The 14,364-nt window shown below is 53.6% G+C and overlaps 1 protein-coding gene and 1 long non-coding RNA gene across 3 annotated transcripts in view; one reads left to right on the forward strand and one right to left on the reverse strand.

The window, feature by feature from the left end:
* Positions 1–12,944, reverse strand: part of CD276 (CD276 molecule) — a 29,606-nt gene extending 16,662 nt beyond the window's left edge. The window contains exon 1 of the mRNA XM_040643014.1: positions 12,856–12,944. The gene's annotated coding sequence lies outside the window, so the exon portion shown is untranslated. The remainder of the gene's footprint in view (positions 1–12,855) is intronic.
* LOC103679009 lies at positions 11,760–14,271 on the forward strand. 2 transcript variants are annotated; one of them, XR_572798.2, is made up of 4 exons: positions 11,760–12,284; positions 12,372–12,574; positions 13,263–13,437; positions 13,807–14,271. It is a non-coding gene; the product is annotated as an uncharacterized LOC103679009 (long non-coding RNA). The 2 variants fall into 2 exon arrangements; XR_572797.2 differs by having other exon boundaries at positions 11,760–12,574.
* The last annotated feature ends 93 nt before the right edge of the window (positions 14,272–14,364 follow it).

Consider the following 14,364-nt stretch of genomic DNA (forward strand, 5'->3'; position numbering starts at 1 on the left):
CCCCCCCCCCATCTCAGGGGAGGCTGCAAATGCCCAGCGGCAGGTCCTCCCTCCCACACCCTCCAAGGCTCCCCACTGAGGGCTGTTTTGAGACCTGCTGGCAGCAGGGGACTGAGTCACTGGGGAGGCTAGACCAGGGCCCACGGGGCAGGGGGCAGCTGGGACCCACCCTTTCAGAACTAAGATGTTGGTACAAAATACAAGGAAGATGAGGCAAGGCTGGCCGGCCCAGGGCAAGAAGGTGAGCAGATCAGTTCGGCCCAGTTTGACTCCAGACAACAGCTAGTGGGGAGAGTAAGGGCTGAGGCTGGGGCCAGACGTAGAGATAGGCTGAAAGATCTGAAGTTTATCCTGAAGGCAACTGGGAACCACTGAAGGTTCTGGAACAGGGGAAAGGATATGGTCGGAGCTGCACTCCATAAACATGACTGATAGCATCTGCAGGATACATGAGAAGAGATAAAGCAGGTCTGGGTGAGAACAGCACTGGAGAACGTGGGGAGAGAGGAAGGGGGCAGTCAGGGTGGCTATGGTTTTGAGCCCAGTGAGCGGGTGGGGCAGTCACTGGGACAGAACATGGAGGCGGCCGGTGTAGGGCGTGTGAAGTTAGCAGTGTTTGTGCAGACACTTCCAGGGGATGGTTCTAGGAGCAGCTGATGTAAGCGTATGGAGCCCGAGACAGAGGACATTTGCTAACTGGACACTTCTTAGCAAGTGACCGAGACCAATCAGAAACGGAAGAGGCCCGGCCCGGAGGCTGGAGTCAGGACTGAGGGAGAGGTATGTCTGTGGCCACAGGTGAACCTCCCTGGGCCCAGCCCTGCTTCCGGTCCTGCTGCCCGCCACAGGGTGTGACGCGGGCGGGTGGCGTCTGCGGTTACCCTGCCCCACAGCTGCTGCCTGACTGTTCACACCGTGTCCGGATGAAGCCACGTAACCAGTGTGGACTTAGGCTATCCCACACCGTCCAACAAGAACACAGTGGATTTCACATTCTCACAACCACCCAGGGAGACAGCCGATCGACTTGGTCCCATTTTGCAGGAGAAAAAAATAAAGCCCCTATAAGTGAGGCGCCTTAGTTAATGTGATGTAATCTGCCAGTTAGCAAGCTGAGAAGGGCTCGGGTTCCCAACCTCCTGCCACAGCTTTCTGCCCTCCCAAGGAGCAGACCTCACCCACAGGCAGCCGGCACCATCATTTTGGTCACAGGCACCCAGCCTCAAGCCTTCCAGTCCCAGCCAAGCACCCTCCGGCCTCCCCGGCCTCCCCCCCCTCCCAGCAGCTGGGCTGAGGGAGTCCCTCAGCCAAACCGGGTGCATCCTGCCCCCCCCCCCCAGCTGTCCACAGCGGGGAAGCCCTGAACAGCCACTTCCTTCCCAGACACTTCCGGTCCAAACCTGGCAGCCTCAAGGCCTTGCCGGCTGCTGAGTCAGCAGGCTTCCCGCTCCATTCATAAAGGCACCCTTGGCGGGCACCACATCCTGCCTGCAAGGGCAGCCACTGGCCACAGGAAAAGCTCGCAGGCCGCAGCCTCCACACTGCCCCCCACCCCCACCCCCAAGGAAGCACCAGGGCCTAAGGATTAAGAAGCTTCCAAATTCTAAGACTCCTTTCCTCTCTTTCACCCCCAAAGAAAACCAAGGCCTATCTGTTCTTCCCAGACCACCTCCCTCACCCTCCCCACTGCTGCTTATGCCTGCCACCCACACGACCCTCCTGTGACCTTCCTCACTGGCCCTGCTGTCTCCACTCTGCCCTCACAAACCCCACTCTCTACGATGTCTGCTCTCAGGACCTAAGATAGGAATCTGCTCACATCCCTACCCATGCTCAAGAACCTTTCGTGGCTCCCCATTTACTACAGAAGTAAACCACTTTCCTCTGCCTGGCCCTCCAGACTTTTCTTCTGAGGTCTCCATATATAAAGCTTTTACTCACCAGGGTCTTTTGGGAATGCCTGCCACCTCCATGAATGTGGGGGAGGTCAGGGAGCACCTCCCTCTCCTGATCAGACCTATCAGGGCTCCCCAAGGGCCAAGCTGTCCTTCACTCCAGAGGGAGAATGAGAGGATTTCCAAGGCTGGGTGTTGGGCTCACCCCCTTTGGTTACCTTCCTAGACTCTGAACCCAGCAAAGTTCCCACTGTCATGGCTTACCTAGGGAAAACCCTGACAGCTTAGAACCAAGACCTGAGAATTCCACCGCACTAAGAGGTTCCTACCCCAACAGCTGGGCCCCCAGGGCCAAGAGAGGGATGGAGAAATGCCTCTTGGAGACGAGGTGCTGCTGAGGGAATGGGAGCGTGGCCGGGAATCGAAAGCTCATCACTGCTCATTGGGACAGATGGGCTGCCCCTGGAGACACACAGATCTCATGCTGGGTTGGCACCACCCTGCCCACCTTCTCTACAAAGGGGATTTCTCATGCCCTGGGGGGACCTGCCCTGGAATCAGCATGTACCACCCCTCCCAGTGAGTCACCAGCCAGCCCTCCCTCCTCCTCTTCCTTCATCCCAGTCTCAGCCAAATGTGGGAACTCCAAGGAGTCCTGCCAGGAAAGAACACGCAGTACCTTGGCTTTCCCCAGGAAGCAGGAGTGAGGGGCCCAGGCCACCGTTGGCCTGAAGGGGCAGCAAGTTCATTCAACCCCAGCAGAGCTGCAGCCCCAGGGAAGCTCCCAAGAGAGATGTGCTCCATTAAGCCCAAACCGAGAAACAAAGGCTAACTGGCTACTATACCAAGACACCCCCAACCTAGGGATGCTCAAGAGGAATTCCTTGCCCGGACCAAAGCCACTCCCTATCTCTTAACCCCCTGCCTCCTCCCAATCCCTGCAGGGTCCACTTGGACAATGCTTCCCACCAGGAGGGCAAGAAGGATCAAACCACATGACTAGCGTCGATCTCCGCTAACTAGCACAGCGCAGAGGCAGAGCTTCTGCAAACAGCTGTTAAGCACCTGGACCCAACTATGCCTGAAGCAAGCCCACACCTAGACAGCCCAGATCCTTGAGCCAGTCTTTTTTTTTTTTCCCTCTCAAGCTAGCTTGAGCTAAGTTTCTATTATCTGCAATTGAAAGACTCCTTGAATATACATTCATTCGTGTATTCAGTAGTGCACTTAACTCTTCCCTGAGTACCTGGTAGGCAGGCACTGGGGACAGAGAGACGACTAAGCTATGTGTCTGTCCTCAAGGAGCCTGCATCCCAATAGAGAAGTGCCCGTGAATCACTGCACTTCAATACAGTACGTTATTTAAGATACAGTGAGGGCTACCTGGACGTACCCCAGAGACATAATAACCCTAAAGGTGAGTCTGGAAAAATGATGAGCAGCTCCCCAGGTAGGTGGGCTGGGCAGGGTGGCTTCTCCCCAGCCCCAAGACACCTTCCTCCTGGCACTGCCTGGGTGCCTCTCAACCAGATCCCTTTGAAACAGTAGAAAATGAGCCCAAAGTTCAGGGTTCTGGTCTCAGCTCTGACACTGCTGTGCAATTTTTAACATGTGACTTCCCCTCTCTAAACTCCGTGTTCCCATGTATAAAAGAAATGCTCGGCTGGATCCTAGCGGAACTACATTAGAATGTTAAATCTTCACGTACCATATCCTTGAGGTCGAGCCAACTAGCTGCCAGCAGGTCACGCTGAAATGTACAAAATGACTGTGGCAGAAACCACCCGTTTCCCCCTCATGTCTATTCTCCTCTTCTATAGAAATTTTAGCTAGGCACATGGGCACTCAGCCGAAGACTACAGATCCCAGCCTGCCTTGCGGGGCAAAGGTGTGTCCATGTGACCATCTTCTGGCAAATAGGATGTGAGAGGAACTGATGTGTACAACGTCTGGGTCAGACCCTTAAAGAGAGGGAGCAAACCCTCTCTTGTCTCCTCCCCTTTCCCACTAGCTGGAACACAGCTGTGGTGACCATCCGAGGCAACACTCTGGGGACTTTAGAACAGTAAGACACAGGCCCCCGGAGGGGCTGCAGTATCAACCCTGGACGGACCCGGACCGTCACGTGGGTGAGAATAAGCATCTACTCTAGCGTCACTGTTATTTTGGGTCTTACTGACAGCATCTGAAGTGACTAATTTAGGGAGCCATCCCTCCCCTCCTTTCCCTCCTTCTCTCTCCTGCTCTTCCCACCCCATGAAAATTGCCATGTTCGGAGCAGCGAAAGGAAACCACATCTAAAATAGGTGCTTCAAAATATGAACTGGACACTATCTCATCTGAGTCCCTTAGTGATGCGTGGCCCAGCTCAGGAGAGATTTCAAGGGTACACCTGACCTGGCTTGGGGCTTGTTGTGTTTGTACGGGAGGGAGGGGCTGCGAGAGTCAGGGATGTCCCGAAGGCTCGAACAAGTGGGCACGTGGGGCACACATCTCCAGGTGGGGAGACCTGGAAATGAAGCATGTGTAGGAGGAAGGGCAATTCCTTCTGGGCTTGAGCTACAGACAGCATCCCTGCCAGATGTCACATGGTCTCCCGGACACACGGAGCTGGAGCTCAGAACAGGACGGGGAGCCACCCATGCATGGGGAGTGATGGGAGCCAACGTTGGGATCGTCGAGGGAGATCACGGAATGAGGAGAGGTCTGCCAACAAATTCTGGAGAATCTGCAGAGGTTAATGGTCAGGTATCAGAACAGGGAACCTCTCTCGGGCCCCCCTCATAACCCCTTTGTCCCCGCCAGTGATACATACAGCCTCCCAAAGTCCACTGGCTCTGGGGCAGCTGTCACCAGTGGGAAGTAGCCTTATTCTGAGCCCACCTCTGTCTCTCGAACCTCCCCTGTCCTCCTTCGACCTTGTACTACTAGTCTGCCCCCTCCCTGCACCTTTTAGATCTTCTCCCTTGACGAGGCCACCGTGGGCAGCCATGCCACATTGTTCACCAAAATAACCCACAATAATAGCCTATCAAATCTGTGGCCAGTGACTGGGAGCCATGTACTCGCATTGCCGTGGACCCTCATCTCTGCCGTCCTCTCCTGATGCACTTGGGGAAGGGGTGGGACCCTATGGGATATTTCATTTGTGTCACTATCACATTTCATCCAGTTAAGCCGACTCCATCACCCCAACTGCCACGATCTTTTCTTTTAAATTGTGGCAAAATACATGGAGTGTGAACTTTACCCTTTCCACCACTGTAAATGTACAATTCAGTGGTGTGAAGTACAGTTACGGTGTTGTGTGGCCATGCCACGATTTTTTGCGGTACTGTTGTGACAGTTCCTGGCACCTAGAAGGTGCTCGATAATTTTGTGGTGGATGAAAAAAAAGCAAAATGAATGTCACCCAAAAAGGTTGCCCTCTTCTCCCCGCTTTGTTTCTTGTGTCATCAAGGTCCTCAGGAAGACCCCACAGCACTAGGTTTTGCCCCTGAATCAATGCCTATCCACCGTTCAAGGCTTTGGGATTAGGAATCTCCCTATTTGTGCTGCCACCCAACAGCCCATCACAGGTCTTATCCCGCTTCTGGTAGAGGGCCGGTCAAATGGGGAAGAACCAGACAAAAAAAAGGCTCCTCTGAAGAAAATGGACTCTTCTTCAAGTGCTCCATTAATAACCGGTTCCAGGATTTTGTCAGGGGTTAAGGACTCGATCGCCAATCTGTTGCTCCCATAATCTGCCTGCTTCCCTGTAAAACCGGTTATTTGCTCATCTCAAGTCTTCCAGCGTTCATTTACCTACTCACACAACAAACATGAAGTATTATGGGCAAGGAGGGTCAAGCAGGTCTCTGGAGGAGGGGGCCCTCACCGCACTCTGAGAAAACAGGGACTCTGGGGAGTGGCTGTCAAGACGTGGGGCATGGGAGGTGGTCAGGGGGTGCTTAAGGATGGGTTCTGTACACAGTGGGAAACCCTGGAAGGCTACGGCCCCCACCCCTGCCTCTACCCCAGTTGTCCTGAAATACCCCCCACAGCTTCTCAGATATCTTATCCCCAAGTTCACTCCACACCAGGACAATCACAGGGGCCAGAAGACAAAGCCACTGAAAGCAGATGATCACCTCCCTACCTGGGCTGAACTTCAGTTCCTTCTTAACAGCCTCTGCAACTTCTTCCTTGACAAGGAAGCACAAAAGATGCTGAGCGGACCTTCTCGTCCTTCAGCAGTCAGTCTTGATACTCTTAGCAACTCTCCTCCAAGTCCTTTATTCTACAGTGCCTCTCTCTTGTTCTACACCGATTCCTTCTAATAACAGGGCTCCCTGGTCCTGCAGGGAACCCAGTCCATGTGATGCTGTTGGGGCTGACCCCCAGCCTCGGGCCTCAGCGGGTGACCGGACCTGACTCATTGGAGAACCCTTGGTGATTGGCTCCAGAATGGGCCAATGAGCCAAACCACACCCAGTCGGACTTCCCAGGGCTGTTCTGCTGGCGTGAGCAGAAAAGACTCTTTCTGTAAAGGTCTGGATAGTAAGTATTTTAGACTTTGCAGGCCATCTGAGATCTGTCACAACCACTCAACCCTGCCATTGTAGCAGGGAGACAGGCATAGACAATGTATAAATGAATGAGCAGAGCCGTATTCCAACACAACTTTATTTATGGACACTCAGATTTGAATTGCATGTAATTTTCATGAATCACATGGGTTTTTTTTCAACCATGACAAATGTAAAAACCATTCTTAGCTGTGGGCTATACAATACAAAAACAAGTGGCAGAAGGTTTGGCCCATGGGCTGTGGTTTGTAGGAACTGGTTTACAGAAGCACTAGCTCCAGTCTCAAAGACACCCAGTTGGCAGCAAAAATGGGAACCAGTAGGGAACTGGTACATTGATGACGGCGCATCTATGTAATGGAATAGCATACCGCTTTTTAAAAGAACGTGTGCTAATGGAGAAATAAGTCCATGCCATACGTCACGTCGATAAAGTCTACTGTCAACTGTATGACCTCATTTCTATATTAACAGATGGCCCCATGGCCCAGGTCTGGCCCCCTCCCTCTCTCTCCATCTCAGCATCACCTGTATTCCACTGCACACCCTTCCTCCTCCAGTGAGGAACCTCCTGGGGTTGGCTCCTAGGCCTTCTCCTCAAGTCTCTCTACTATTTTTTCCTAGATGATTTCATCCACTCCCATGGCTTTAAATATCGTTTATACGCTGGCAACTCCCAGATTTTCTTCTCCAAGCCCACACCTCTCATCTGAGCTCCAACTGTCCCCTAAACATCTCTTTGCCAGTGACTCACAGGCATCTCCCTCTTAACATGTCCCTCTTCGAACTCTTGATCTCCCCTCAAACCTATTCCTCCCCAGCTCTTCCTGCTCGGGAAAGGCACCACCCTCCACTCAAGCCAGAAACCCGAGTTTCTCTCGCCTCTACAATCCATCACCAAGAACAACCATCCCCAACCCCAAAATATATCTTCGGGGTTGGCAATCTACAGCCTGAGCCCCAAATCCAGCCCGCTGCCTGCTTTTGTTCAGCGCACCATTAAGAAAGGGTTTACTTTTTTAAACGGTTGGAAATCAAAAGAAGAATATCTCATGAGACATGGGAATTACGTGAAATGCAAATCTCAGTGTCTGTAAATAAAGTTTCGTTGGCACGTAGCCACGTTTCATTTACGTATTGTCTGCGGCTGCTTTTGCAGACAACAGCAGAACCCAGCACTTGCAATCCGCGCAAAGCTTAACATTTTTACTTTCTGGTCCTTTGCAGAAAAAGTTTGCCGACGCCTGATACAGTTTCACCCTCTGTTTCTCTCCACCTGTGCTGCTCTCTCTTCTCTCCCAAGTGCTCATCACCTCTTGCTTGGATGACCACACATGTTTCTTCACTGGTCTCTCTACTTTCCCTCTCGTCTCCCCACCCAGTTCTACCGCCCAGTCTTGACTCTACGTAGCAACTGCTGTAAAAACATAACTGCATCAGGCCATCACTTCCAATTTTAAATCAGCTCCTCCATGGCCCACAGAGCCCTACCTGGTCTGGCCTTACTCACCTCCCCAGCCTCACCTCCTCCCATCTGCCCTTCCCCACAGTGGCCTCTTTCAGGTCCTACAACAGGGGATCCTCTTCTCATGGGTTTTTGCAAACACAGTTCCTTCTTCCTGGATGACATGGGTAACACCTCTTTATCCCGAGAGTCACCTCGGCAGAAAAGCCAGGCAGAGATCAGCCACTCCGGGAGAGTCTTTGTTATTCATTACACAGTTTTCTTTTGCTCGTGTCATACTGGAACCTCCCTGAGAAGGAACAGCGTCTGCTCTATTGACGATTGTATCCTTAATTCCAGTGAGGTCCTGGCACATGGTGAGTGCTCAGTGCAGTGTGGAATGAATGAAGCGGCCATGTGTTTAGAGAGAGATGGATGTTTGCATATGGGAAAGGGTCTGGAAGTGTGATAGTGAACCCAACTCCGGGGGCACAGGAACGAGGGCAAGCATCTACTCCTACTTCTTAGTTGATACACTTCTGTGACTTGTAATGAGCATGTAATTCCTTTGCAATTAACAAAAAGGAAAACAGCAACTTTGAAGATTTTTATAGATTTCAGACCAAGCTCCAGCACTCACTTGCTAGGCTCCCTGGGGCAAACCCATTGCTTCTCTGCATCTTTGTCTCCCAACCCTCAAAGGAAGAAGTGAGCCCTGGTGTTTAAGGAGATGACTTTGGAATAGGAGACACAGTTTCAAATCCAGACTCTGCTACTTCCTAGTCATGAGACTTTGGGAAAACATCCTCTCTGACCCTCAGTTTGCTCATTTATAAAATAAGGACTGTAAATTACCCTCTTAGGATGATTATAGGACAGCTGGGAATAGCCCCCTGTTGACTTCCCTTTTCCTGACGATCTGAGTCAGTTTGGGCCTTTGTGTTGATGGAATCATTAAGCCACCTTGCCTGCCCTAGGGTACAGCTTGGGCTCAGGAACAGGCAGCCCTGTGTTCTAATTCTGACTCAAAGTTTTTCTAGACACATGACCAAGAATAAATGACTTAACCTCTTTGAGACTTGATTCCCCATCTCTAAAACAGGAGTAACAACCCCTACCCCACAAGGGCTGCTATGAGAATAAGACCATATAGGAAAGCACCTAGCACCACCGAACAGCACTGACAGTTACTCCTGTTATCATTGCCGTAGTCATGGGGACAAGGCCTCCTGGGCACCCCCGCCCCTGCACTGTCACACCCTCTCCCCAGCCAAGAGCTCCTCTGCCGGGCTAAACTTTCAGGCCCCCCACCCCCTCACACATTCCAGCATCTCCCGGCGGAAGCCCCACTTCCTGGGAGCCCTGCTTCTCAGAGGTACTGTCTTTTCCTACTCCAGGCCTCCCAATAAAAAATGTTTCTCATTCCCCACTCCTAGCAGGTTTCCCTCTGACATACGCTCCGAATCCCTCAGAAAGGCCAAATATCCAAGGGAATTAGGGGTGTGGAGGAGGCATCCGTTCTCCGGACTGCAAAGAGAATGAGAGGGAGAGTGGGGGCAGCTGGCTGGGAGCACAGGTCAGACCTGGAGGGTCGCGGAGGGACTCCAGAGGCATAAGTGTGCTGAAGACCAGGCCTCTGGAAAAGCAAGCACTCCCACGGATGACTCAGACTGGGATACCTGCCCTCTCCGGTCAGGCCTGCCCTCTCCCCAGCTCTTCAGATGAGCTCTCCCTGCCTTGCTGTGGGGACGTTCAGCATGTCTCACCAGACTCCAGAACGAGGGGTGAAGCCCGTGCCTGCCTCCAGAGTGGCAGAAAGAGCCTGTTCTGGGGACAGACAGCATTCCAGGTCTAGTATGTGCCAGCTGTGTGTCTTTGGGCACGTGACTTCCCCTTTCTGGGCTCTGGCTTCCCCATCTATACAACGGAGCTAATGACACTCCACTTCGGAGGACTGACATGATTAAATGCGATGATGTCTATGAAGCGTCCAGCACAACCCCACCCCAACACCTGGAAACTCAAGCTCCTAGCTGGAACCTCATACTGCAAGAGTGGCAACACTGGGGTGTGGCAGCTAGGGGTTGCAGAAAAACACATGCGGCCCTGTCCCAGATGTTTGATGCATCTGAGACCAAAGGAAATTTCTCACGGATCACGTCCATCAGTTCCCACCCTCCTACTTCCCACAGGCCCAGGCTATGCCTTCCTCTTCTGCTAGTGGACCTCCCGGGCACTCCTGCCCTGGGGTGTGCAGAGGACAGCAATGAGAAGTGGCCACCCACTCAGAGGATAAGCTCATGGGCAGTGACATCATCCTGCCTGCCCTTCCTCCTCCTCCCCTGACCCCATGACTCAAGTCCACAGCCTCAGGCCCCACGTGGTCATAATCTTGGAGGCCGTTTGGATTTGGATCATTTTTCTAACCAAGAACCAGCCAGCAGCAGGCCAGAGACATTCTACAACACTTTCTAGGAGTGGCCTTAGGTGCTGTGGAATCCCAGCTCACAGCTCTATGGTCATCCTGCCATTCTGACCCCAAGCCGTATTGCTTAGCTCACGGTCAAGGCCAAATTCTGCTCCAAGGAATGGAGATTTATTTATGGCTCCAGACAAGACACGATTACAGGTTAAGGATGGAGGAATTCCCCCAGGAAGGCTCAGAAGTCAACCTCACCAGAGTAAGGACACAGCCTCCTCACAAGGGACGACACTTCTATAAATGTCCTTTCCACAAACGTCCAAGCACCCAACCCAGCTGCCAGGCACCTGAGCATCTCAGACATTCAGCCGATCTGCTTCCATTGCGTGACTGGTCAGAGCTGCAGAGGGCCAGGGACAGGAAGGAAAAACAGGTCCACAAATCCCAGCACCCCTTCCCGCCCTCAGGCTTGCATTAACACGGGCTTCTCACCTCTAACAAGCCGGATGGCTGATTTCTTGCAGCACAGGAGTCTGGAGTAAATTGGAAAGCTACACTGAAGGTAAGCAGGAGAAACCACCAGTGATGTCATCGAGGAGAGGAAAGAACTCCAAACAGCAGTCAAGGGATCGATAAAAGCATGGCTGAAGCCACTTAGTGCAAAGCTCACTCCTACAAGAGTCGCCTACAGCCCCTTAGTGCCAAATCTGACATTCACAGCACTGACCCGAAGTCTTGAAGAAAAATTTCACTGACGTCAGGAGTGTCCTGATGTCAAACTACGATGTACGTAATACAGGAAAGATTTCCATGCTTGAGAGTTAAAAGCAGCGTTAGTGCTAAAGCTTGGCAACTCTAGATATCAGGGAAGTGTACTCATCCCAAATATTCCCATTCTCAGAGGAGCTGGAAATATGAGCCATCACTCACAGCCGGCAGCCCCAGAGCCCTCCACCCCTCCCACCACTCCAATGGGCCCAACCCATCCAACAAGTTTCAGCTTCAATTTCAAGTTCGGACTTCAATTTCCCTCAGCCTCCCCAAGTGTCCCACCTACGCGCAGGCCCCCACACTGCAAGGAAGGCTGCGCAGCATCGGTTTTCCTAGGGATTTCTGGGAGGCCGGAGGGAACGAGAGCAGGCTGGGCTAAATGAAGAACTCTCTTACAGACAGAACAGCTTCATGATTTTCTCACACAGAAGCCAACTGCTGAAGACATGCGTTTAAGAAAAGGACCCGGGGGGCGCCTGGGTGGCACAGCGGTTAAGCGTCTGCTTTCGGCTCAGGGCGTGATCCCGGCGTTATGGGATCGAGTCCCACATCAGGCTCCTCCGTTGTGAGCCTGCTTCTTCCTCTCCCACTCCCCCTGCTTGTGTTCCCTCTCTCGCTGGCTGTCTCTATCTCTGTCAAATAAATAAATAAAATCTTAAAAAAAAAAATAAAAAAAGAAAAGAAAAGGACCCGGGCCTTAATTTAATGATGAAATTGACTCATTTACAATTATTCACACCCAATTTGAAGGTAAAGAGTTTTTCTCAACCAGGTCAGACAAACCCTTCCCCTCTTCCCCCAATCGTTTCTGCTTTACTATTTGCCTAACGTTTTCCCCCAGTGATAGACCCATCCATATCTGAGTCATCTGTCACGCATTTCTCATTAGGGCAGGTCTGGCTTAGAAATAATCCCCTTTTCTGGCAGTTTGCTGCCTTAGGCCACCAAACCTGCCAACTCCCTCGCTAAACAGCGTTCTGAGGGCCTCGGGACACTGAGATTCAACTCCCTTCCCTCTAGTGTGTCCCCACCCTGGGTCCCCACCTTCCAGACACCGAGTTCCCCATCTCCTCTCCGTCCTACCTCCTCCACCATGTCTTGGAGACTTCCCGAGCCCTAATTGCCCCATCCTGCTCCCTCGTGTTCGCCTCCCACCCCCAACACCTATTCACCCCTTCACCCAGGTCAGCTGTCCCTACCTGTTCTTTTCAGAATCTGTCCCCCTGGAGCCCACTGCTGCCCGCGTAAGTCCTCTCTATTCTGTCCTTCAGGGCCAAGAAGAGTGGGCCTCCCTTTCCCAATCCTCCCCGGCAGCTCTCCCTCCTAGGAGCTGGTGTTTTCCTCTGCAGGGCCCTCTGGAGGGCCCAGGAGACCCTGCTTCCCTGCCAACCCCGGCTGGCTTCGTTGAGCTTTCCGGAATCATCAACACAGTGCGACAGATCTGCCCCCATGCCCCTGCACGCCCAGGGCCCAGGTAATCACGAGCACCCACCAGTCTCCTGCAGGACCTCCCGGAGGAGGGCAGGTCCCACTGTGCCCCAGCCCCTTCGGCGGCAAGGTTGGGGCGGGGTTGGGTTGTGGCGGCCCCCGCTGCCTCGGGGCCCAGAACCCGGCTGCGCCGCGGACCCGGGGCGGGGGCCCGGCGCGGGTGCCCAGCGAGGGAGGGCACAGCACGCGGTCCGGGGGCCCCGCACCGCTCGGCCGCAGACAAAGGCCGCCCCTACCCGCGCGGGCCCGCGCCACGCAAGCACTCACCGCGCCGCGGCCGGCTCTCGGGACGCGGGGACGCGGGGACGCGGCGGAGCGCTGCTGAGTCGCCGCCGCCGCGAGGCCGGGCCCGAGTGGGGGTCGGGGGCGGCCCCGCGAGGCCGAGGGGCGGGGCGGGCTGGAGGAAGCCGCGGGCCCGGAAAGGCAGCCCGGGTGCGCCCCAGAGGCCGGATTGGCCCCGCGGCGGCGGTCCGGGGCAGAGGCCTGAGCCCGCCCGCTGGGCAGGGCATCGGCCCGGACCCCGCCCCTGACCCCAAACCAGATCCTGGACTCTGGCCAGGGGGCGCTGGTCTGCCCGTGCCCATCCCCCGCCCCGTTCCCACACTCCCAAGATCCGACGTGTGTTTTCTGCGAGAGGGGACAGGTGACTGACCGCTGACCCCCCCACCCTCCAGACGGCTGACCGCAGAGCCGGATCCCGGATCCCGCGGGCCGACCCCAGTTCTGTGTTCTCCCTCCTCCCTGGGCTGGTCCCGCTGCCTGGAAAGGGTTAACTCGACTGCGAGGAATTAAGAGCTGCAGGGAGCTCTCTATAAATACAGTGTCGTGGGCGCCTGAGCCAACCGCAGGGTAATTTCCACTGAGCTGGTTTTCCTCTTTTCCTCCCACCCACGGCCACCCGACCAGCCCTGCCCCCAGCCCCAGGCCAGGCTCCAACAGGGGGAGCAGCTCTGATCCCCGTGCCTGGGCTCTGTCCTTGGAGGCCCCAGCTCCAGCCTGGGAGGAGATTGGGGGGGGGGGCAGGTCAGGCCCTTGCCTTAGCACATCCTGTCCCTGCACCTGCTCTCTGGCCTGTTCTTCATCAGTTATGGACAGGAACAGCTAAAGCCTAGCGAGGCTTCTGTGGGCCAGGGTCTAGACTCCAAGCTTTCCCTGCTGGGCCTCTTTAGATCCTCAAAACAGCCCCACCAGATAGATAACGTTATCCCCATTTTACAGGTGAGAAACCTGAGGCTGGATGAAAGGACTCTAAGCTCCTGCTTTTGCCAGGCCCACCACCAAGTGGCAGCAGAGAAAGGGGAGGGGGCTCAGGAAATGGGAATGAATGCACGTGCATCTCTGTAAGCTGTTGTAACCACTTATAAGCTCTTTACTATTTTATCTCATTTAATACTCACAACTCAGTGAGGGGAATGCCATTATTATCCTCATTTTGACAAATAAAAAAATTGAGACAAACAGATTAATAACTTACTAGAGGATAAAACTATTAAGTGGAGGAACAGGATTTGCCCCCTTGAATTTAAGCGCTGAATGCAAATTTAATTCTGTGTCTCTGTATGTGTGTGTGTGTGTGTGTGTGTGTGTGTGTCTGTGTGTGGCAGTGGTGCATGGGTACGTGTGTTTGTAAGCAACTCTGTATTTGAATCTATGTGCACATGTGTTTCTTTTTCTTTTTTTTAAGATTTTATTTATTTATTGGACAGAGAGAGACACAGCAAGAGAGGGAACACCAGCAGGAGGAGTGGGAGAGGAAGAAGCAGGCTTCCTGCTGAG

The sequence above is a fragment of the Ursus maritimus genome, unplaced genomic scaffold (assembly GCF_017311325.1).
Source record: "Ursus maritimus isolate PB19 unplaced genomic scaffold, ASM1731132v1 scaffold_27, whole genome shotgun sequence".
Classification (NCBI taxonomy): domain Eukaryota; kingdom Metazoa; phylum Chordata; class Mammalia; order Carnivora; family Ursidae; genus Ursus; species Ursus maritimus.